This window comes from Onychostoma macrolepis, chromosome 07 (assembly GCF_012432095.1).
Source record: "Onychostoma macrolepis isolate SWU-2019 chromosome 07, ASM1243209v1, whole genome shotgun sequence".
Lineage (NCBI taxonomy): Eukaryota > Metazoa > Chordata > Actinopteri > Cypriniformes > Cyprinidae > Onychostoma > Onychostoma macrolepis.
In genome coordinates this window covers 6,497,603-6,524,455 of record NC_081161.1, presented here as the reverse complement: position 1 = coordinate 6,524,455, position 26,853 = coordinate 6,497,603, and the positions used below count along the sequence as shown (strand labels likewise).

The following is a 26,853-nucleotide window of genomic DNA, read 5'->3' as shown; positions in this document are numbered from 1 at the left end:
GGGGAGGAGAGGATGGGATATGTAAATCAGCACTCCATCAGAATTGGTGGAAGCACTTAAAGGGACGGCAGCGTTTTTTTCTATAGGAGCGCACAACAATTACATTCTCTGACAAGCATTTACAAGGTTACTAGACAAAGCTGCTTCTCTCTCCTACCACACATGCTGGACCATACAATCGTAGAAAATACAAAAAAAAAAAAAAAAAACTATATATATATATATATATATATATATATATATATATATATGTAGTTTTTGCTATTATTTTTATGTATATGTATATAGAAAACCGTATATATATATATATATATATATATATATATAGTGTATGATCTTTTTCTATAATATAGAAATCAAGTACACTCATATATTTAATTTTTATATACTTATATCCTTATCACTTATATCCTTACACACTATTATATATATATATATATATATATATATATATATATATATATACACACACACACACACACACACACACACACTTGCATTATTCTGTAATAAGCCTCCAAAATGCATTTGCAAATGACCAAATTACAAATTTTTTTCTTTTTAAGCACATGATTATTTTAATAATGTCTTATATTTTTGATGGCATCATTTTATAGAGATTTCTTTTAAAACGAGCCTCGACTCCACAGTTATAATTCTTCATTTATGCAGGACCATGACACAAATATCTTTATGGCTTCCTCTGTTTAATATGAACATAAAACTGCAGCAAACCGCACACATGTGGTAGAGACATACACACATTTTCCACAGCGGCTCCGAGCATGCAGACAGGAAAAATAATTGTGTGAGTTTCAAGAGAGAGGAGAGTTTCTCTGCGTCGCTCTCTCTAGTACCTCTCCCAACGTTCATAATTACAGTCTCTTGCTGCAGTTTGCTGCTGGGCCGCTCACCAATTTCGGGCTAAGTTCATTTTTAAAACCCAAGGTAATGCAAAGCAAAAAAAAAAAAAACATAAAAAAAAAAAAAAACATAAATATTTAAAACTCAGCCTGCTATTCATTTTCTTCTGCCAAGTCAACTGCAGAAATCCCCTGTAACCATCTTAAAAGCCCCCTGCTCAATATATTAGGCCATTTAAAGGCAGCGAACCCCCAACAATGGATCTCCAATAATGCCATGTGTAAGTAACAGAGAGAAGATGCTGAAAAACGGATAATAAAATGGGCATCAATCCTTTTTATTCCCACTTCGTACCCCCCGAGCACCCCCTTTCCCGGGCTGAGCTTGTTTAAAAGTACCGTGGCTAGCACACACAAACATTGATTTTGCAACAGTAAAGTCCGTGGCAGTCAATAAGCCTTATCAGTTATTACACAAGTCAGCTAATTCTCAGCAAATGTACTTAAATGTTCTTTTGAAAATGCCTCCCCCTGCACTCTACACTCTATCAGGTGGGTTATTGACGTATCGACAGGACAACAACGGCCGCTGAAATATCCTGTTCAAATATTCATCTCCACGCTCAAAGATCGCTATTCCACGACAATATTCGAACCCTTAACTTAAAACAGCTTTTATTGTCCAATAACGTTCCAGCCACTTTAGAAGCCCGCCTGGGACGCGACTTGAATCTGGACCAGCCGCTTCCAAAAGCCGCCCCGCAATCCATTAAAGTTTATTCTCATCAGTGTTCGGTTTCTAGAACTGTTAAACTACAACCTCAATCCATCATTCTTCAAAAACGCTTTTTTGGTCTCTGCATGAACATGGAGCGGCGTATTTAATAAACGCCTCCGCCATAACTCTCTCGCTGCGAGTAATACATCAACATCTCTAAACATTTCCATCTCCTTGACTTAATGTGCTACAAGAAACCATTTGTGTCTGAGTGTGCGTGTGTGTGTGTGTATCTAGAGCAGTTAAAGCCATTTACATCTGATGGTCTTGTGTGGATTGCCATGTGTAATTCTGCATTTTGTTGCACTGTTTTAATTATTGATGCACCGAGAAGAAACATGACTGGGGCAGACCGTTTGCCAAAGCCTACAATCGCTGTGGTTTCCGCTGTGGCATTCTGGGAGAAAGTAATTACACAAGAAAACACTGGTATACAGAGTCTTCCGTACACTGCAAGGTTATAAAACTACATGCGCTAATTCACAAGAGTTGTTTTTCAGCATAACGGCAATAACACGTCAGACGAACAAATGCAAAAACAGGCAAATTATTAAATAATAACAGGAGTGCAGGTTTGAACGAGGAGGTAGATAAACAGAACTGTTGTTAATTTCATCTCAGCCTCATTGTTTTTTTTTTTTTTTTTCTAAAAACAACCACAAAAGCTTTGCAAAGCAAAAAAACTGTGATTTGCTCAGTGCTTTTTGCATTTGCACCTGTGTTCGGTGTAGATGAAGCACCTAGCGCTTGATCGCAGTATGGATTATGCACTTAGGCCATATTACCCAGAGCCCACACTGATTCTGTGTTTAAATGACAGCGCGTAAATGGAATAACTGGCTATATATACATATACCATAATTCATTCTTTCACAAATGTGCCTGTTTCTGTTATGTTCCCCAGGCAACGAGCGATTTCGTTCTCCATAACCCAACAGCGTTGGGCTGAGAAACAGGTTGGAAAGGCAAAAGAAAAAATGAAAGCAACATGCACTGCCGTCTAGATAAATCCACCTTCGCCAGGCTGGGAATTACTATATGATATGGAGTCAGAAGCAGCCAGATTACAAAATAATCCCCAGGTAGATTTTACACCTCTGGAAGAGCCGCCAGTGTGTCTAATTCCTGCTCTAGCACACTTCCTTCTCTTAATGGAGAGTCGCTTCACGCAACAGCTGCCACCCCGAAATCATCTCTCACCCTTTTCTCATCAACATCTTGCTCCTCGACTGTACGCCGGCCACCCTCCCCCCTCCAGTGGTACGCAGATAGGTAGACATTTAATTCCACCCATGGCCGTGTGTCTAAGAGGCAAATGAATGTGCCTATTCCTCATCTCTGCCACCACCGCAGTACACAATGATTAAACCCGGGCCAGCCATAATTAATGAAAGGTCACAAGTGGCCTTAGAGTAGGCTGCAAATGAAAGAACCCACCCAAATGTAGTCATAGATCTGGCCTGGAAATAGATTAAGAGGAAGCACTCGCAGCTATGGCGAGAGGCCATTTGCTAACCCAAATCCTAAAAATGTAAAGGACAATACCCTGAAGGTTAGGCTTTCTAATTAATCGTCCTCATTAACCCGTCCTCGTACAGTGATATTAAACTTTTGCCTTAATCTAATCACGCCAACCGAATAAGCCCACCGCAGCGACTAAAATTACAAAGCACGTCTGTCTGTTCTCAGAGGAAACGCAATCCCACAACATTTCAACAAAGCCAGACGTTGAGGGATACAGAAAACGGACTTTCATTTTGTACGTGCGGACCGGGAAACGCATGATAACGTGTGAGAGAACTGCAGATGAAACGTTCAAACCCCGCACACACGGTCCCTCTCAGCGTGCAGTATCTCACTTTGACCTATAGGTGTCACCCTATACAAGCAAGGAAGAGAAATTGGAAAGACACACACACACACACACACACACACAGAGAGCAGATGAAGGCAGAGAGAGGTTAGAAAGGCACAGACAAATATATACAGAACGCGGACAGAGAAATATGTGGAGATGACAAAAGCAGATGCTAGACAGGAAGTCCGCGCCAAGCGATGAGACTCAGAAGACTGCGCGATTACCTTCAGATGAGGCCGAGCTGCCTTCCCCCGTTTCCCCAGAAGAATGGTGATTACACACATACTAATCATACTGACAGGCACAAACCGCCAAATAAATAATACATGGTAACCACTGCTCCATCAGCCTCTCCTACCCCGACCGAAGGGCCGGCGTAAGCGTTCATAACACAAACCGAGCATCTAGCTCGACAGAAATCAGCCTGGCGCTCTCGAAAACACGTTGAGGAACCGTACCTGAGAAGCTCCTGGGATCCTCTGTAGGTTTAGCATTGGCTCTGGCCTGCCTCGCCTCGCCTCACCCTTCCTCCAGCCAGAGCGCAGTGGAGCGGTGTGAGTCGGTCTCTCTGTGAGCGGCTGCTCTTTCTCATTACTCTCATTAGGATTACCGAAGCACTGGTTATCATTTTAACCAGGTGTCACAGCGTACATCACTGTAAATCTGTGGGGCCACATTTCCCCCTCTTCTTTTTTCCCCCATCTACCTCCTTCTCCCCCTCTTTTTGCCCCACAACAGACAGCTTCCTTGTCTTTAACGCTGCACTGTTGGATAAAAAAGCAATCTTATTTCACACCTCACGGACTCTATCTCTCTCTCCCTTGCTTGTCCTGTTTTTTGTTTTTTTTTTCTTTTCTGCGAGATCCCCCTCTGGCCCCCACCATCCACTCCCGCACCCCTTCCCTATATCAAAGCTGTCCTGACTTCGGAGCGCGCGGTGTAAAATGAAAGTGACAGAAGGGTTCGGCGGGACAATGGGACATAGGCTCCATGCTGGGGGCTTTCACGCTTTGTCCGCTCCTCATATCAGCACTTCTCCGGCCTCGTCAGTGCCCCTCCCACCCAAAACAGGACCCCCCTCTAAACCACAACACACAAAAAAACACTGCCTCCATCCCAGACCAGCCGCAATCTGTAGACACCATCACAGGATAGGCGAAAACCCTCCTGCCTCCGTCCACCAAATGCACTATAATGCGTGAGGAATAATTGATGATTGACCGCTGAATTTTTTTAAAATGAAAAGCACATCAACGTGGCGGTCCAGAATCAAATCTGCTTAAACCACAGTTACCACATGTATGTCTATGCAAGGTGTATATTTTTCAGGTTTTTATCCTTAAATGATCTTGATTTGATTCACTTCTTAAGAATCGTGTTTAAAACATTCCAAGACAAGTTTACTACACTCTGAAAAATAATGATTCCAAAAAGGGGCTTTCGCAGCAGTGCCATAAAAGAACCATTTTTGGTTTCCCAAAGAACTTAGTGTGAAGAACATTTAAAAATCTGGAAAAAAAAACATCCAACATAAAGGTTCCGTAGGTGTTAAAAGGTTCTTCATGGAATCTTAAATTCCAAAAAAGATCCTAGATCAAAAAGAAAGTTGAAATTGTGAAACTGTAAAGCGGTCAAGCCTAAAAACCATTTAATGTCGTTAAGTTACTGGAAACTAATCAACACCTTGGAATGTCTGTCAACCAATCAGAATCAAGAATAAACTTCAAGTAAACACTCAAAAATACCTTCCAGTCACAGCCACTTCATTACTCTACATTATTTTGCTGTGGGAAAACATAAGCATATAATCATAAAACAATTTCCTAACAAAATATTTAAGCTATTCCCCAAAACTGCTTTTGAAGCAAAACCCACTCAAAACAATGCACGCTGGGTAAACCCCTCCGTCACCATAAACACAGAGCGTGAGTCAGGCAAACGTCAGCGAGACCGACATAGTGCACATGGTGACCACACTTCCAAACAACAGCAACACCCTCCCTCTCACACACACCCCAAAACACCAGGACAAGCTCGTCTTTATCGCTCTCACACACTCTCAAACAAACACACACTCACCTCCAGCATGAAAAAAGAAAAGCTAAGTACCTCTTTGGTTTAAAGGGCCGTGGCTCTCTATCGGAGCGGGGTTGAGTTATGTGCTAGATTCCTGACCTGCCTTCCAGAAGCCATGGCGTTCGCTCAGCACTGGCCCTGACGTGACCCCCAAATCTAAATGTGAATGAATACTTTGTGTCTCCATGGGGCTGTGCGCCACAGGGGGGAGGCGCAGGACGAGGAGGAGGAAGAGGAAGAGGAGGAGGGTGGGCAAGCTAACAGCTAGCAAACTTTAAACAGCAAGTTGATCACAAACAGAAGGGAAAGCTCACACTGCCTTAGAACAAGAGCTTCGTGCCACCCCTCCCCCGTCTCGCACCCGACTCTCCATACACCCTCCGAGTCGACCCCACACACCCTCTGCGCAACACTTAATTTGATCCCCCAAGCCTTTCAAAATCACTGGCCATTTCGGTGGACGGCTCACCTACTGACGCGGTCCGCGGCGGAAGGAGACGGCTAATCAGGGGAAATCGAATTTACACTGGCACTGTCAAATCCTCCTCTTCTAAACAGACATCATTTCGTTTCAATACCTGATGTGACATCGTATCACAAGCATGACATTTCCAATAGCTTCTGATCTGTGTCTGTCATCACGAGGAAGTGACTTGAAAGTGACACGCATCACTCCGCTCGCACAAAATTACAGTGAAATATGGAAATAAACAGAAGGCAGGTTTACCGTTAGGGGCTGTCTGCATTTTGTCCAAGCTATTTTTTTTTAATTGCTTGTCTATGTACATGTGTCAGTTGAACGCAAATCCAATACTAATCTCTATGCATTTTTATAGGGTTCATTTTGTCATGGTTTAATGCTGGTTAAGAACTTTTAAAAAATCATTTAGATTCAGACTGAATCGCTAATTAATTGTTCAGATAATTATTTTTTTTTTTTGTGCATTGGGCAATTTCATTTAAAATAAAAAAAACTTAAAAGAACAATTCACTCACAATCGCTTACCTATTGCTGTATAATATAATATATATTTATAATATAATATAATATAATAACAGTAACAGTTTCCATTCATTAACATTAGTTAACTAAAAAAAAAAAAAAAAAACACACTTCTAAAACATGTATTAATTTACTACATTATTAAAATCAAAAGTTTTATCTGTTAATATTATTTAACAGACATGAGCTAACACGAACTAACAATGAACTAAAGTTTGTATTATCTAACGTTAACAAAGATACATAATAAATACTGTAACAAATGTACAGCTAACTAACATTAACTAATCAACCTTACTGTAAAGTGTTACCATATTAACTATAGAAATTTTTATGACTTTTGAGATTTTTTTTCAAATTTACTTCTAGGTTTTTTCATGTCCATTTGAAGTCTGATTTTTAAAGATTTTAAAAATCCAAATTTTAACCGTTTATAAATATTTAGATGGATAAAATACAATCAAAACATTAATAATTTTTACAAAATCCAAAAAAACTATTGTGGCAATATCATATTCCAGTCAGGGCTTCAAATGATAACACCTCAGGGATCTTTGGTCCCCACAGTGTATGTGATTTCAGGTTTTAATATCCTTGTGGGGACATTTGTGCACACAAACACACGCAGGAGCCATTAGGCAGTGTTTGACAGTGGTCTCTCAAACACAAAACACATTAATAGCAGAGTAGTGCGCTGTGCTTTTTTCTGATCTGCACTCTGTGAGGTTGAAAGGGCCGTGTGGACGTTGCTCTCTTGCGCCTGGAGACATTTTGCTGCACAAAGGAGAGGACAAACTGTCAGAGCGTCCCTCAACGGCCACAGCGCACACTACTGGCCTACTGCTCTCATTCTAACATAACATACCTTTTCCCTCTTCATCTTTCTCTCATACTACACTGCTTTCTGTTATTTTGAGACAGGAGGAAAAGGAGGAGGAAAGTCAAGAAGGGCAATCACATACAGTCTGATATATTCACCAGTGGCTCGGAAAATGTGATGGTACAGTTGTGACAGCCGAGCGGATACCCCCCTCCCATTAAGGGCAGGGGCTCGACGGCGCTCTGAATATGTATAACCCGGAAAAAAAGGTATTGATTTTTCATTTGGTAAAAAGGGACATAAAAATCATATAACCTGAAACTGTCACAGCTCTTCTGTTCATAGCTCATCTCTCCTCATGTACGGCACTGGCCACAAACTCGATTTAATTACCAGGTGGAGTGTTTGCACACACACTGTGTGATCGCATTTGTAATGGCTTTAAATGTGATATTCGACTTGATCGGTCATATTTGATATGGAAATTCATGTTTGAATGTGAACACATTGCTAATCCACAAACAGTGAAAAAAAAATATATAAATTCTCTAACACAATTCAGTTGCCATTATATCACATTTCCCTATTGTGAAAACACAATACACTTGCTGCTTTTCATATTCCATGCAAATATTCCCTATTAAGGTGGATGCTATGTATCAACCACCACGCTCTGCTTCCTACCAGGAAAAGTTGGACCGTGGACTTGTGGAGGTCCAGCAAGGTTTGTCCAATGTTTGTGTAAGCCAGAGCCTGTCCATTAACAGCTACTTATCTGTTTACGTCTCTCTTTAGACTGCTCTGCCTGGTACAGTGGGACGTCTGAGAAAGATCTCCGCCTGTCGATATATTGAGCGTTGCATTTGCATATCTTTGTAGTGCATCCATCTGCCTGTGGATCACTCTGTAGAGGTATTAGCTCAGAAAATCAATGCGGTCTGAACGTACGCACGTATGTATGTAGCGCCCACCTTGGCGCGCGGTCGTTACGGTGTATGCATGTTGCCGCTCACGGCTCCTGTGTGGATAATGCAACACGAGTCTGTGTGCATCAAAAAACAGACATTAAGAAAACACAAACTCAATCTGGGCAGCATCCCGCCATAGGTGGGCTCCGTAGGCATCGAGGCGTTCTGTAGGAAACGTGTGTCCTGCAATTGAAGACCCTGCTTGTTTATGTCAGCGGACCAGGAGATAAAACAGAATTTTTAAGGCTTATGAATATCAGATGACTTAATCAATTTTATTTAAGAAATATAAGAGCGGGGTTCATATTGATGTGTTTGAGCCCTGGGAATCCATTGCACCCTCGTAGCTGTGAGAGGTGTGATTTCAATGCAGTTTTTTTTTTGTTTTTTTTCTCGCTTTTGCGATGGTGAATCACATAGTACGCATGCATACGCACGTTCTGAAGTGCAGTGAGTTGCTGGGGCATTATTATAAGGAGAAGAGCTTCCCGTGCATAGCGTTCATAAGTAGAGTTATGTTTGGAATAGCATACTAGCATGTCACTTTTAGTTTTTCTGCAGTATACCTTAATGTACGGTGGATGGTATGCTACGATTTTAGAGATTCCATGGTTGTTATTTGATAAAACATGCAACAGTTCATACTGAACAGAATAATATATCCCTACTCTACTTGACCATTCATTTCCATTGAGGTAAATGAACTGGAAGGAATATCCACCGTGATTTTTTTCACTTCTTCTTGACTACTTTCTTAATCAGACGCTCAAGTTGGTTTTTGTACACATATTTTTACACAGAAAAGAATTAATATTGCTATTTTTCCAGAGATGTCCAATGATAATATTGTAGCAGTATACTGCTTTAAATACTATTTGTGAAAAAGCAGTACGGTAAACAGTACACCAGTATTCCATTTGGAACACAGCCAGGCAGAAGAAGCAGTAGATGTAGAATGCAGTATGTGTACCGTGGACTGTGTACTACTAATATCATCATTCTTTATTTTAAGGTCCAATTCTCGTCATTAGCAAACCATTAACTAAGACTTTAGCCTCGAAACTCTTAATTTGCTGCTTATTAATAGTTAGTAAGGTAGTTGTTAAGCAGAATATGTAAGCACATATTCTGCTCATGCAGAATATGTGCTTTGTAAGCACTAATAAACAGCCAATTTATTAATAATAGGCATGCTAATAAGCAACTAGTTAATAGTGAGAATTGGTCCCTATTCTGAAGTGTTACTGCTAATTCTTTGGCCATGGAATACCCTGGTCAGTATGCAACAGTTCATACTAAGCAGAATACTGTATCTTCTTATCTAACCATTCATTTCCAGTGAAACAAATGAACAGGAAATAATATCCACCCTGACTTTTTTACTCCTTCTTGACTAAGTATATAATCAGATAGACAAGCTGTTTTTTGTACATTTGAATTAAAATCATGTTGTGATACCATTGCAGCATTTTTGAAAAATAGCAGGCAGAATACTGTGCAGCATGCAGTAAACAGTACACCAGTATTCCAGGCAGAGGCAGCGGTGTGGACACACAGAAAAGCTTCCCCCTGCACACACACACCGGATCGCTGCAGTTCCACCCCCGGTGGCAGCTAATAGCAATCCGCTACAGAAATCCAATCGTTACGTCGTGCAGGCACTTAAAACAAGCTCAGTACCACAACCAGTTATTGAAAAAAAGGAAATACGGTTCATCCGTCCCACTTTCAGGCCATTTTCTAATACAAATCAAACACTTGCTGCTCCCTTCCTCCATTTGTCTTTCTTTCTGGGCCTCTTTGCATAACCCATCCATTACGTTCACATGAAATATGAAAAGGCAATATCCTCTCTGTGTTTGTACTGAAGCGTAATGCGATTGTGTTGTCATTTATAGGAAATAATCGCAAACCTCTCTTTCATTTTCCAGTTCAAATAACCATGAAAAATTAGCCCGCAATGTCAGGAGGGACAACAAAGGAAAGCGCGCAGACTATCGCTTCACCACTGCGCTTGACATTTCTCCTTAATAGGAAAATGTCTGGTTGTTTCTATCTTTCTTTTTTCGTTACAAATAAAGCCTTTTCACTTTCTTAATTAAAAAGTTCTGCACTTTGATCTGGAGAATCTCGCCTTGCTCACTCTCTTTAGTGACAAAGAGGCGTTCGGGTCGACCCAGCGTGAAGTAATTGAGCAGGGGGGTCATCCTGAACCCCCGTTATTCGCCCTGCGCCGCACACACAATCTCCCTCTGTAGTAGCTACAAAACAGATATCTAATGGCCACTAGCGAGGACCGTTGTCGCCATACTGGGGTCTGGATCTCTGCGCCCAGCGTCCTGCAGCCGGGATAAATAATTCAGCAGCCATCAGATGCAACCACCAGCCTAGCCTCTGATCTTAGATCAGCTGATGGTCACATGTCTAATAGAGGACCTTTAACAAACCCAACAGATCTCAGATCAGTGGTGAACCACTGCTCTTTTCGTGCTGCGAGACGCCCAGACACTGTGGGGCTGCACTGTCTCGAATGTGCCTATTTACAGTGAGAAACAAACTAGTGGTAATTGGATTGCTATCCGTGAAAGCTCCATAATGACGCTTAATAGACATGCATTGTTTTTCTGCAGTAATTATGCACAACATGATCGGCCCCATCTCCATTTTCTGATGTAATTACTATAGATATGTTTATCCGGCTGACAATTAATATTTGCGTGTGTGTGTTTTTTGCATGAGTATATGCCCTGGTATATGTATGCATTCTGACAGCCCAAGTAAAACGTTGTACTTCAGAGCTCATGCCAAATGAAAGGAAACGCTCATTTTTTCATAATTAAAGTCACACTACATTCTCATTACAGGGTTGCAGAGCACATTTTCATCTAGGAAATGATGTGGTGAAAAGTGCAAATAGCAAAATGAAAATTTACAGCGAGAGAATTACAAGAAAATTTACAAGAGAATCTAGGACTCTTTCCGTAACAGACGAATATTAGGCCAGCCTAGGGTCCTTAAAGGGACCATTCACAGAAGGCTTGATTGAAAATACTAAAAAATAAAACCAATGAAATATGAAATAAAACAGCAGAATTACTGCAGTATCATTAACCAGACGATTGTTTTGATTTCAATACACACAGCAGTCAAAATTCATCAAATGTACTGGTGGGCGAAGATAATTTTTGTCACGTCGAGACAAATGAGGTGCCCAAGGAAGCGGAATGCGAACATGACATAACGCTGCTCAAAAGTATCTCTCCTTCCTCTTGTCAGTTTATTTATTTATTATTTCTGTGATTGCAAATTTACATATTTCTAAAGGAGGATTATAGTTTGTGATGCATATAATGAGATTTCCCCTCAAAAAGCTAATGAAAAAAGACTCATCTTATGCAATTAGCTGGGGCTTATTTATTCTCCTCCTGTAATGTATTAATTCATTATCGCATAATTCGGGCATTATTTATTTATTTGATTACGTGCACACCTTAAAGCCTTAATTACAATGGAAACTGGGGAGGTCGAGGAAAAGAGGCGACGCACCAACTCAGCTATCAGTCGATCTAGTTATCCATTTAATCTCGAGAGTATATCCATCCAATCTCTTATCAGCAGCCTCTAATCTCAGTCTAATCAGTTTACCAATTTGCTGTATGGTGACTGGCTCACTGGAAAGAAAGGACTCGAAAACATTCTTTGAAAAAGATTTGGCACCGATGACGCCAAAATTTTCTTTCCTTTCTACTCTCCCCTCGCTCTATCTATCTTTACTTCAGCCCTAATGACAGGCAGAGGCAACAGTTCCACGGTCAGTTTGGTTGTATTCAGCTCCACTAGCGTGGGTCACATATGTCAAGTGAGCACACTTCATTTCTTTTCGATTTTCTCTCGCACACCGTTTACACTTTTAACTACAGCCGCACTGCACCCGGGACTTCATTTTAAGCCGAGCCCTGGGAACGTCCGTGCTTTTACAGATATTCACAGTTGTAATTTTCTCCCAGAGTGTCTCTGTTTTGCCTTCCGGCCCTCAAAGGCCACTTCCTCCCAGAGCTGAAAGTGCAGCCCTTCACCCCTGAACATACATACTACTCGGCTTCATTCAGAACAAGATTTTAGCTAGCCATGAGATTTCGGTTTCGTCGGACACGTGTCTCGAGTCAGTCTGTACGGACAAGGGCACGCGGAGCGGTGTGAAGTTTGAGCGCTGTGTTGTGACGGGCTCCTGGAGAGGAGAACAGAAATGATTACAGTCACTCCTGTTACTCAGCGAGTTATCTTTGGCTCAGGGAAAGAGAAGGAAAAGACTAGAGATGTGAATGATCGCACCAATCTTGCTCAAACATGCATCAGCTGCCTTAAAATAACAGGGAGTAAAAACACCCTCTTACGTGTTTTATTTACTTGTATGTATGCATATCAAAAACAATATTGAATTGAAAGCATACTTCTTGAAAATGACATCTAAAGATGAACAATTTGTCTGGTTTTTGGCTTAGTAAAATTCTATAAATATGAATATTTACTTGTTTATTTTTTTTATTGAATAATTTGGTTTAGAGGACACACAAGTAGCAGGATGTTGTTGTTGTTTTTTTCTTTAACAAGCATTATTTGTAATCAGCCTCAGTTTTGGCCTTAACAGGGCTGAAGATAAACTTTTTTCCACATATGATAAAATGGTAATTTTTTTTTTTTTTTACAATGGTAAATAAAAAAACAAACAAACAAACAAAAAACACGATGCTGGTGATGTAAAGTTCAAGTATGTGTGGTTTATGTGGCTATAAGGAGAACCAATAAAAAACAGTGGCTGATGGGCTCATCAGCCGGGCGAGCTAAATATTCTTATTAATTTATGCAGTGTGAGAGGAATGCTTGGCCATGCAATTAGTATTACTTTCCAACTTTCAGAGGAAACTGTATGGCTAATGGTCTCAGGATCAACTCAGCAGCATTTTGTGGAATGAAAGGTTAGCTTCTCTGTGTGTGTGTGTGTGTGTGTGTGTGTCTGTCTGTCTGTGTGTCTTCTTTGTGCTGACTTTGCAGAGCGAGAGAGAGAAAGAGAGAGAGAGAGCCTGCTTGTCACTGGTCTCTCTTGGACAAGCATGGGATTAACTATTATTCTGCTCCTTTGAGACCACCATTGCACCTAAATTGGTTCCAAGGTTTTCCACCAATCCCTCCACCAAATTCTGCAATCGCGGACCAGTGCTGCAACTTCCTGCTTTTATTTACAGAGCTCCTGTTATTGCTGTTTTTATTGTTGCTGTTGATGTTGTCCCCGCTGTGGAGGCTTGGAGCGGAAGACTTCTTTCTCTAATTAGCCAGAGGTCTGTCTCATTGAAATGAGGGAGCAGGTAGCTCACATTAATTATTCATCCCACAGGTAAACATTGGGGCGGCCATGCCTGATGAGTGGACTGAAAAGATGAGCTGGGTGAAGCCACTAACTAATACAGGCCTCTCCCCCGGGGGCTGCCGAGAGGAAAATAAACAGAGTGCATTAGACGCTGAAGAATCCTTTGCACTTTTTTAGTTGAAACAAAACAACGCCGCTTCTAATACCTCTAGGAGCAATGAGGTATTAGAACGGGACAGTTGCCTAAGCGCGAGTTTCACGGCGGGCCGACTTAGGCTTAGGCTGCCTCCGCTTTCAAATTAAGCCCAAATTGCACATTCATTCTGTTTCCCTTTATCCAGAACCAGATACAAGCGGAAGCCTCATCCCAGATCCTCTTTTTTTCTTTTCCCTCTCTGTCTGAGCTCCAGTAAAAACAGCCTCGCATGGCTCCAGCCAGGACTGGCGGCCTCATGAGAAAGCTGTGATAAGAATTCATTTCTCCCAATTATGTGCTCTTGTCCACTGCTTCAGTTCATCAGTTCAGTGCAGCCAAGTCAATGAAAGGGCTTGTAATGAAGCAATCAGATGCAGCCTGGCTCCCAGGGCCCCGGCCTTGGCTCCAGGCTTCCCGAGCAGGCCAGGCCGTCCAGTGGGGGGAGTTGGTTCTCGCGCAGACCGTCTGTGACTTTTTAACGACCGCGAGAGCAAGATCTCCTTGTAAAGATGGGAGAAGGTCAGACAGATCTCAGTTCTGGCCTCTCTCAGGTGGTAAAGATTGCGAGTGTCCTTAAAGGGATAGTTCCCCCAAAAATAATAAGATTATATCATTAATTACTTGCCCTCATGTTGTTCCAAACCCGTAGGACCTTCGTTCATCTTCGGAACACAAATTAAGATATTTCTGATGAAATCCAAGAGCTTTCTGACCCTCCCATAGACAGCAAGGGTACAACCACGATCAAGGCACAGAAACCATGTGACATCAGTGGTTCAACCGTAATTTTATAAAGCTGCGAGAATACTTTTTTTTGCAAAAAGAAAACTAAAATAACTTTATTCAACAATTTTCCAATGCGCAGGAAAATCACATGCATACGTCGTCAAAATGATGACGCGGAAGAAAATAGTTGTTGAATAAAGTTGTTATTTTAGTTTTATTTTCACACAAAAAGTATTTTTGTAGCTTCATACAATTACGGTTGAACCACTGATGTCACATGGACCATTTTAACGATGTCCATATTACGTTTCAGTGCCTTGATCATGGTAGGACCCTTGCTGTCTATGGAGGGTCAGAAAGCTCTCGGATTTCATCAGAAATATCTTAATTTGTGTTTCGAAGATCAACGAATGTCTTACGGGTTTGGAACAATGTAAGGGTGAGTAATAAATGACAGAATTTTCTTTTTTGGTTGAACTAACCCTTTAAGACATAGGTCTCGTCAAAAGGTCTGCCTAGTCAGAAGAGCCTTCTGTATGTATTCTGGTTTCTAGCTATGGCTCGGGTCCCTCCTTTAATATAAACCCATTTTAAACTCCACTAGGCAAAAATCATCATTGTTTGCAAAAGTAATGGCAAAAAGTTGTGTCTTAGCGGCTAAACTGTACAATGAATTGATAGCAGGGCCATCACCTGTGGCAGTGTGTTGTGTTAGAGAGGTTTAGAGAAGAAACTATATCCAGCCAAACTTTCTCTTTCTTCTTTTCACAGCTAACTCTCACCCTCTCCCACTCTCATTTATTTGCCCTCTCCCCTCTCAACCTCTTCTGCTCTGTCCCCGTCCAACATGTGGAAAGCATTACAGGGAGTCAGGGAGAGGAATGCATGTGTTGAATCATAATCTGGACCTTAAAGTGCTGGATTCTGTTTTCCTTTGTCTCGTAATGCTGTGAATGTTCTACCAAAATTAAAACGAGGCCTGTTTGATCCGTCTCATATCATGCTCTACTCCTCAAAAGGGAGAGGAAGTCAAGGTTACCAAGCTATCACAGATGTACTCATAATTTGCTTTCTGTAGGTTCACGGTTCAACTGCAGGGCAGAAAACAAGGTCAATGTGTCCGCCTAAAACAACAACAGCGCTGTTCAGCTGGGTTTCGGAGCCATGACAAGTGTAACACTTCAAATAAAGCAACAAAGACAGTCTTTTCCTTCGAAAGTCACCATTTGCAATGCATTTTACTTCCGTAATGTGACACATTTACGAGTGACAGCATACTTAAGAAGAAAAAAAATGTGAAAAGTGGTCAAAAAAAGAATACATATCGATCATTTCAGCTGACCGAACTTTGAAAACGTTCCTTCTGCTCTCAAATTGAATTAGGAACTAACAAAGACTGGTGCTAAATCACACTGAAATCTACAGAAAAAAAAGAAGAACTCTGGCAATGGCATTAAATGTTTGGCTTCAAGAATGGCTGACACGTCTCTCATACCTCCTTTTTTCTCTCCATCTGTCTGTAGCAGCCTGTTCAAGGTTTGGAAGCCAAAACCTTGGTTGGACTCCACCTGACAAGAGCGGCTCTACAAGCGCCAGTCATTAACCTCCGGAGCAGGCAGCTGCCATGTGATGTAGTGTGCTCACCCAGCTGCAGAAGGGCCCTATTGATCCTGCGCATACTTGGTGCCTTCCTGGATGTTTATAATCAATATGCAAATGGCCTGCGGCATTGATTCAATATTAATTTTCAATTAGAGTATCCTCCGGGGGTCTGCTAGGGTCAATACACAACCATTCAGAGTGCAGGCTTGAGCAAGTTGCAAGAATTGACATTCCTCCACCACCGAGACACCTTACTTACTGTTTATTTGGTCTGCCCCGCTGTAAGCACCAATTAGGAGTATAGGTTTCAGTCTAAGAGATGGATGGAGCACCCGCCTCTCTTGTTCCCATTTCTCCTGCTCCCTTTCGAATGCAGCTTTTTACTTTTTTTCCAGTCAATCCAGTAGGAAAATCAGATCTCTTTAATATCTGAATAGTTTCTCCTAGACACTAATGAGAATAAATAAAGAGCAAATGGAGATGTTTGCTCGAGTTTACTGCACACCTTCTTTAAAGCAGTGGTTTCCAACCTAAGATTTTCCAGTATTTCTGCTGTAATCAAGACAAAGCCGCTTGTTTTTATGCTTTTCTGATATATTGAATTAAACAATATGGTTAATTATAACAATTATAGTATAATGTATTAAATTAATTATTCATCATTAATTTTATGATTAAAAAAATAGTTCTTCAATAAAAACAATAGTTTTGGGGTGGGAAATATTTCACTTTACATCTGGATTTTGTTTATTTTTGGCATTTTATTTTTGATATTTTAATTTTGATTAAAGTTAGATTGTTTTATTGTATTTATAATATATATATTTTTTTATTTAAATACTATTTTAAGTCATCTTGCAGCTCCCTTAGAAGTTTGCTGAGGCCACCTAGTTGGCCTCGGCCCCCTGGTTGAAATTTTATTTGTTTATTTTTGGCATATTTATTTTTGATTAAAGTTAGAAAATATTATATTATAGTAACAATAATTTAATTAAATACTTTAAGTCATCTTACAGCCCACTTAGAATTTAGCTGAGGCTTTTAGCTGAAATTTCATAAGAGGTCTTAACAAATGTGGTTACCTTATAACAAGTTAAATTTCAATATGAACTCAAATATGTCTCATACAATTCTTCAAAGACCAAATTTAGTTGCGTCATCCACATCAAATTCATAGTTCTATACATTTCCTATATATATATATATATACACACCAATAAAAATTTTCCTGTAAGGATTTTTAGAAGTTAAAACTCAAAAGTAAGAACACTAAGAACTCCATTAGGTCTCTTGAGCCATGAAAGAGCAACCTCCGAGCAATAAAACTGTCCTCTGGGATGTTTACACATCCTAATTCCCTGCGTAAGCTTTCAGATGTATTAGTGAATGTACCATTTCACACTGTATCTTTGTGATCTGCTGGCAGCCTGGCAAGAGTCCCCACTTCCTGTCCCCAGACACTACACAAAACATGCAAAACATAACACGTTTTACACTCCTCGCATAATCTCTCACGCAAAAACAAATACATAATTAAGGATGACCTCCATAATTTATGAAACACAATGAGACATACACACAAGCCGTCGCTGTGCCAGCTCTCACATTCACTTAAAGTGCATAAATTCATTACAAGCCCTTGGGAGGCAGAACCATAATGGCAAATAAAGCAAGATTACCATCATTTCTGTGAGCTGTCCTCTCTTTCCAAATTCAGTCTCCTTTCCTGTCCCTTTTTCTCGGTGAGATTTACAATGTCCCACCTTATCTACAATATCTATTCCTGTGGTAATAACCTTTTCTTGGATTAAAAGAAGAAGAAGAAAAAACTTACTTTTGCTACATCAGTCAAGAAGGGCAGGGGGAGGGGAGGGAAAAATGTCCTTTGTTAAAATGGTGTAGCCTGATAAGTGAGGTAATGGATTCCAGGCAGGACTGGTCCTGCTCTTCAATGTGAAAACAATAGTATTGATTTATAAGCGTGTTGTGTTTCCTGTACAGACCGGGTGTCTATCAGAGGCCCTTTGATTGAGTGCTCGGGATTGTCACTCTGTCTACACAGCTGCGGTGAAAAAAAAAAAAGAGAGGGGGAAAGAGAGGTTGCTGGCAAAATACCTCCACAATAGGCAGGTGAGCGATGATGTCATAGGAGAGGAACGAGAATCGCGTTCAGCTCTGTAACCCGATATCTGTGCATAAGAAACACACGTCTCTTTTAAAGCAGAACTCTGCAAACGTGAACATTTACTAGGGCTGATATCAGACTTCAGCAATGTGTCATCACATGACACTGATCATGCGTGTAGTTGTAGGACTTGTTTTAAAATTGCTAATTGTGTGGAAGTGAGTATGAGTTGATGTTATCAAACTTCTACTTTTACCGCAGTTTATGTTCTCATATTTTTAGATGTACGTGGTTTGGACACTACCATGATGGTGATGTGGTGTTTTTTTTTTTTTAGGCACCATGGATCTAACAGTGTTTCCTGCACTGCTGCTGAATCTACAGTACCACGGTAAAAAACTTTTGTACTGCAAAATAATACAAAGACAATATAACAGACAATATGTCTACTGCGTCGTGTTTACTGGTTGCATGCCAAAAAAGTGAAAAAGTTTCATGAACAAATGACTCTTATGAGCCAGCTGAATTAGCTGATTCAACATCAGACAATCAGAAAAAATAGTATTATATTAAAAAGAAAATCTGACAAGAACAGCTTGTTACTGGGGCAGGACTCTTAAGGGGAGATCTTTGTAACTTATTTAGCCCTAAAAAGGTTCATAGTTATACATTAAGGTATTTATTACAACTCTAAAGTACACTGTAAAAAGTGATAAGTTGACTTAACCTAAAAAAATTGAGGAAACCCGTTGCCTTAAAATAATTAATTAAATAATAATAATTAAAAAAAAAAAGTTAAGTGAACTTAATTCACTTAACTTATTTTTTTAATTATTATTACTTAATAACTTTAAGTTAACTTATCACTTTTTACAGTGTAATAATATGGACCTTCTAGAGTCTTACTCCTAAAGGTAAAATTTTTGCACTTTTTTTCTTGACAAAGTATGTACTGGCCTGCCATAAATACCACTGTTAATACAGTACTATGGTTTACATTAAAGTAGGGGGGACCCCAAATAGTCGACGATTCGATGCTTCGATAGGAGGAGCCTAATTTGACTCCCAATCTCACAGTCGAATATTCGCGGGGTCTTATGGTCATGCCATTTTGGCAATATCTCAAAGTTCAATGTCTGATTTCACATAGAACTACCGGTTTTCTCCCAGTAAATTAATATACAGGCTATTAAGATAAGAATCTGAAAAGAAAGAAGCTTTAAATAAATATTTTAAGGTGCGTGAATAAATCCAACCACCCCTATGGATTTAAGTTTCACTTTCCACAATCTGTGACCGATAGAGGCGCATCTTGGCGGCATTAATAATTTCATAATGCATATATGTTATAATGAGAGCACTATTGTAAACAATGTTGTGAATTCTTAAGGTTTCGCTGACGTTTAATGCTATCTTTTAACCAAAACATTAAACATTATTTTTGTATCTGTGAGGCGTCCGTTACACATTTTCCCTGTGTGTTAACGTCAGTATTTATGACTATCAAATGTCTGACTTGACTCTAGGCAATGTATTTTGACCCCGCCCCCAAACATATGATTCGACTATCAGTCGACTATCGGCCAGATTCGAAAATCACGATTCGACTATGAAAATCCTTAGTCGGGGACACCCCTACATTAAAGTGAGAATGTACGCCATCTGACACTATTGCTTCCATAATGATACCACCACACAACTTTTTATAAGGGTGATCTGCGAGTAACAGGGCAGCAGGCAATAGGAAAAGAGATAAAATGGACAGGATCTCTTTCGGCTCTTACTAGCAAATGCAGTAGCTGCTCTAATTGGTTTAGGGCTAACATTAATTACCACATTGCTCATTAATGGATGAAGCCTTTATTGGTTCCATTGATCAGCAGGACTTGTTAGCCATCATCCTAAGCAATGGTGGATGTAACAAGCTTACATATTGGCATATCAATTAATGCAATCAATTCCTGCCGAGCAGCTGCCATTCCTCCCTCCCTGGGCCCGGCACTCGCTCCCTCTCATCCCCATCATTCCTTCGGACAGGCCAGACAACAGCCTGATGTCATCCAGGAATTAACCGAGAGATTCCTTCATTTCTGCTTAAGAGGAAGTGCTGGCTTGCTTGGCTTAGACAGGAAGCAGAAGTAGAGAGAGACGGGATACACGCAGGTGGATATATATAGGTAAATAAAAAAGAGCAAGTTGGCCATCCCAGACTAGTGTTATTCCACGATTTCTAATCTAATTCTAATTTAGCTTTAGTGCCAAAAAACAGACAGTCAAAAGGACCCACACAATAGGAACATAAATTTGGTCTCTTTTTTTGCAGTTTCTTCTTGTCTGTTTTCACTGGTTTAAGCTGACTGAGCTTTTTTTATTTTATTTAAATGAATGATTATCTTTATTTATTTAATTACCTGTAAATACATTCAAATTCTGATGATTCATTTTCTGCCACCAGTGTAGTGCTTCTAGAAAAGACAGGCAGACACGGCGACATCTGGGCAGACAGACGGCACTAAAAACGGAAATAGCAATGGGAAATTCTAAACACTATTTCAAGACTTGCTGGAATGTTCAGTAGGATTACCTATAACCTTTACAATGTCAAGAGGCACATCTGAACGAGATCATCCTCACCGCTGTTAAACATGTGATACATTCAGTCCTAGAGCCGCTCCTTTCCAAACTTCCCTCTTTCTTTTTCTAATTGAGATCAATGCTGCTTTTTAAGACACATTGATTAGCACTTAAAATCCTCTCTCTATCACCGAGGGTTCTACAGGGAATGCAGATGTTAAATATTACAGCAGCATGTTGGACTAAAACACCATGTTCTTGGAGAAAAACAAGGGTAGAGGACAAAGGAAAAACAGCCCATGATAGGGAGACATGCATCACGACAAAATGGAGGGATTTAATGGCAGGTGTGCAGCACTTCATTTGCCTAATAACAAATCATTTGGATGGCGAGAAAACAAAGCGCTATATCACCTGCAAAGGACATTTTTCAGGACAAAACCTTGCTGGTATTGCAATGGCAGTTGCTCGGCTGGCGCATGGCACCTCAGAAGTAGACGATTTGAAAATTGTTAATAGATTATTTAAGCCAATCACCTGAGCTAAAAATGCCATGTGTCTAAACAATGCAGAAATAATGATTGCAGGACAAAGCAGATTGGCTAATAAATCTTCAAGAATGTTCAAGCCTTCACCAGTGACTATGCTCAGCTGTGAAAAAATATAATTAATGTATGTCCATAATAGTAATTTCATTAAGTTCATTTTATACTTGTAGAGCCCTCCAAATATACACTTATGCACACACTATATATATATTTTTTTACAAAACAAATACAAAGCATGATATAATAGGCTAATTAAAATATTCATATGTAAAATACACAAAATACTTACATGATTTACAATTTATATTATATTATATTATATTATATTATATTATATTATATTATATTATATTATATTATATTATATTATGTTATATTATATTATATTATATTGCATTATATATTGCAATTTGGGTAACACTTTATTTTAAGGTGCCCTAATACAGAGTAATTACCTAATTAAGTACTTAGTAGTAGCTGTTGTACTTACATGAAACAAAATATACTTACCATGTAACTAAGTTATGGAACAGCCTGTAATTACAGTTTGTAATTATGTAGATGTAATAGGCAAATACTGTTAGACATATACACTTAAGTACAATCTTGATACACTTTATTTTAAGTAGCTTATGCCTGTGTAATATTGTGTAATTGTAATGTAATTAGAAAGGTTTTTCATGTATTTAGGCTGTGTACTGGTGGGTTAAATCAAACTAAGGTGCAGCTGGGTAAGGTGTACAGTATAGATACACATGAAGTACACTTAAGTACAATCTTGATGCACTTTATTTTAAGTAGCTTATGTCTGTGCACTTACATTCATAATTACGTTGTATAAAGTCTGCAACACATATGTAACAATCTTTTGGCTACATAAGTAGCTGTGTAACAGACTCGGCCTGTTACATATGTGTAACAGTAGCTACAACGGCTACTACTAAGTACTTAACTAGGTAATTACTCTGTATTATGGACACCTTAAAATAAACTGTTACCACAATTTCTTGTAATTGTATTGTAAGTTTCTTCCATTTCCTTCTCAAAGCCACTTGAAGTATATGTAGAACACTGGTCAAATGTTGCGCGTCAAATGAGGTTGTCCTGAGAAGACGGGGAATCCAAACTCCCCTAGAGTCCTATTAAAAGAGAGACTCGTTTTGCTGGAGTTCATCTGCCCGAGCGGCTCATTCACTTCTAAATGACTCAACTGGCACATTTCTCCGCACAGCCATGACAGCCCGACCCAGAGCACAGCGTCCCAGAGGCATCTTCCTAACATGCTCCCTTCCCTTTAACTCAGACTACACATATCAGAGAATACAAACAAGATTCCTGAAAAGCATATTTTAAACTTGAATAAGGGCTAGCACAAAGGTTAGTTGCACTCACACGCAGCCAGGCTTCCAGAGACATTTTGACATTAGACAAGGGCACTGTCGAAGCTGAGGCGGCTCAGATGTGCACATTAGCAGAAGAAGCGACTGCGAGAGGAAGATCAAGGTCAGAGGAACGAATGATGCAAAGGGAATGGCTGGATTCAGACTAGTTTGCCTATGAAAGCATATGCACACAGGCGCTTCAGAGGGGCACCCAGTCACTCGCACGAGCCGTGTCCTTCAGGCAGCTCCCCCAGACTCCGTCCCCTGGGCGACACGTAAGTGGGCTGAGCAATTAACAATTTCATGCTGATTGCCTGAAGCATGCTTTTCTATACCATAAAGATAATAGCATGAAGGGCGCCACGTTCCCCCCTCACAGTCTAGACCCCCCACCCACCCCCCCCATTCCAATCCCTACCCATAATTCCCGACCGCCTCCAATCCTGCAGTCCCGTGTGATGCACTTTCCCCATTCATTGAGTCCTGAGCGTGCTGCCTGCTGGCTTCATTACAGACGCTCTACACTCAGACAGCACATTTAAGAAAAATATAGAAAGGACTCCCTGAAGAGTAAACAGGTATGATTATTAAAGGATGTGAAAAAACGGGGGGAAAAAGATGAGATTCTCAGTCTCCCACTGGCTTCGGGTGATTTGAAAGTCTAATTTGGCCGCAACACAACAGGCGTACAGGTTGTACAAAACAAACCGCCTCAGTTCCCGTGACGCACTGAGCATGCTCTGTGCGGAGGGGTGGTGACAGACCCATCATCCGCTGCCATTGGAGGCTGTCTGTGTGACAGCTTGCGACGGCAGAAACTGTGCTAACCACTGATTCTGATCAACCTCTCCGCAATATCCCACGTACGAGATGCACATCAAAGTGTAGCAGAGACTAGAGGCAGGAAGCTAACTGTACTCTTGTGGTATCGTCTGGCCGATAAAATGGGTGCATCAAAAACGCATCTTGCGTTTTCACGCAAAACTGCAAGTCTCAGGGGTTTCCAAAACCGTTAAATATGCACATGCATGTCTGGATTGAGTTGTTAAAATGAGCATCAATACAGAGGTGATTTTCAGAGAGTCGCCCTTAATGTTCAGAGTGACTGGTGTAAATAAAGATGTGGCAAAAGATAAACACTACATACCAACCCACGCACAGCGGGCACTGCTAATGAACACACAAACCCTTTCCCAGACAGTTCACGTGCCCCAAACACTCATTTCAGTCTAAAATCACTAATGATATTTCTGTGTTAATGACTGCCTGTTTTTAAAGCAGCAGCTGCTCGGCTCATACTGGCAATTGGAGGATTTATTTATCGATTGTTTAATGTTATGACCAGAAAAGGGAAATTAATGAACTTGAGACACAGATGAAAATCAAAACAGTGCGAGTGAACATTAAACAAGAAAAAAAGAGATTGATTTCTTGCTATTTCGCAATGGATACATTTCCTTCATGCTATACAGTGTCGACTTGCCCTTCGTTGTTATTTCTTTTCTTTTCTCTTCCCAATTAGATCTGCCAGTAAAAGGTAATAAGGAAAATAAATTCAAGAATTGATTAAAATATAATAATAAATGCTTGATTGCATTTTGCACTGATAGAGTGCAAGTCCCTGATCCTCTTCAGTATTCAAATGACTGCATTAGAAACGCTCCCAGGAGTGATGAGGGAACAGGGGAAGGAATCGGGAAGAGGCGATAGGACAGACCACAAGGAAAAGGTAGTGATGAAAACCTGCCTGATGCATTTTGCACAAAAAAGTAGCAAGAGCTTTCAGGAAAATGGCAAGCTCCAATCTGATTTGCTGACTTTACACTATTTTACATTAAAAGGCATCACATTTGGTCACTTTACCTGTCAAATAGATGCTTCCTGTGAGAATAAGGTGCAATTTAGATCCAGACTTATGAATGCCTCATTCATTCAAAGCGTCAGGATGTTACTTGGCATCCTCAGGTGATCATGGCTTTGAAAGGAAAGAATTACAAAAGGATCCTGCATTGATGCACGTAACGCACACCCTCCTGTCTTGTTTCTCGCTGCCCCCCCATTCCACCCCACCACACCATCTAAATTGCAGTCACAACCCCCAGCTCGTAGGGGATGATAATTGCAGACGGCCAATAAATTACTACTGCCTCCACATCAATTATAAGCATCACGTCTGGCAATGAGGAAAATGAGATCTTGTGACAAATTTCATGAGGCTTGGCTGCCCAGCAGCCTTTCTTAACATGCTACAGATAGCAATCCCTTATCTAGCCTCTGTAATGGGGAGCTACGGATAGAGAGATGGAACAGCAGCCATTTAATTAAAAAGCTGGGTGGTGGTGGTGGTGTGTTAGGGTGGGGTGGGTGGGGGGGTGGGGGGTTGTGTAATTCATTGTAAGGGCCCAGGAAGAAGACAAAGGCTTTGTCTCCAATACATATTTTGCTGTGCGTTGCCAGTCATCAGGGACCGTGCTTTTGCCGGCGTTCGTTTGATAGCCATTCAGAGTGGTTTTTTTCCCCCTTCTCGGTCCATTCCATTTCCCCCCCCCTCCAATCCCTTTACCTCTCCCACCTCCTCCCTTCCCCTCTTTTTTATGCTGTTATTTCCCAGGGGACCACTGAGGTGCTTGCTCCACCAGGGCTGGTGCAACTCATTTGAGAGGGGCATTTTTTTTCAGTACGAATGACTGCAGAGAGCGAGCAGACAGACAGTGGCACTGAATGAAATGGCCCCGGCACCTAATTGCGTTCCCACCTGGGAAGTGCGGGTGAAGGCGGCGGCTTCGGCGGGAGGAATAGGGAAAGGGACCTGATGAGGATTTATGGAGGACAGGGAGACGGCAAAATAAAACACCAAAAGGAATGGACCCTAAATCTTATTCCCCGCCGCAATATTCATTGCTGTTGCAATCGGGTGCGCTGATAGAGCGTTGCAAAAACGACCGCTGCGTTCAAATTATAGCTGCACTCTCTACTAATATTTAACATCATTAGAAAATCATTAGAAAACCATCATAAAACCTGGGATTATGACTAGAGCATTAAACACAATGATTATTCAGGGTGTTCCTTTTCCCCGCTTTTCCCTCGGAAATGAGATTTCGCTCTCCACGCCTGTGCAGGAGAAAGTAAGAGTATTTCTCATAATTACTACAACATTTGAAAAACATTGGCCTGCATAAATTACTATACCATTATATGATTGTTTTTCATTCCCCCAAAGCAAAGTTCTTAAAGATGGGCTTTTCAGAGAATGACAGCTGCGAGCGCCATTAATGCAATTTCACCACGAGTGTAAGAGGGCTAATTCAGATATTGCCCACTGCCTCCGCTGCTGAATGGCTGTTGTCATTAATATGTTGTTTCTCATTGCGTTAAACTGGACGCACAAATGGCCACGCGGCGACTCTCCATATATTCCGCAGAATTACCTTTCAACAGTAGGGTGATTACGGTATTCACTGCGCCGCATACAAGTCGTGCCGTAATGTAGCTATCTTTCCCTAAAAGATTGCATTTGATGAAAACGAATCTGAAACGACATTATCAAACACAACTTGCATTTCTTCCTTTTAATTGCATACATATTCCACAGCTATTGCCTTCAAATCATTCGTTTTTGCTACTCACTTTGGGCAAACTCCAGCAGGATATCACCAAGTATGTGTGTGTGTGTGTGTGTGTGTGTGTATACGGGCATTATCAGTAGCAGTAATCAGTCCAGAGGGAGAGGGCATGTAATAGAAGTTTCCCCAGAGGAGATGAAAGCCGCAGGGCTGAGTGGGTTCACAGGCCTGGGGTCTCTCTCAGCTTCTCAGGCAGGCGGGCTGCTTTTCAGGAGCTCGGTTCACAGAGCTCCCCGCTGAGGAGCAGGCTGATGAAGCTCTTTCCTGCCTTGTCATGTTGCGCAAAGGTACTGACCTCTTGACCCTGCCCTAAAAAGCCCTCCTGGCCAGACTGGAGAGGCCT

At 40.8% G+C, this 26,853-nt stretch overlaps 1 protein-coding gene across 1 annotated transcript in view; it reads right to left on the bottom strand.

Annotated features, from left to right (window-relative positions):
• The window catches only part of zfhx3b (zinc finger homeobox 3b), a 244,284-nt gene that overhangs the window by 26,468 nt on the left and 190,963 nt on the right, over nucleotides 1–26,853 (bottom strand).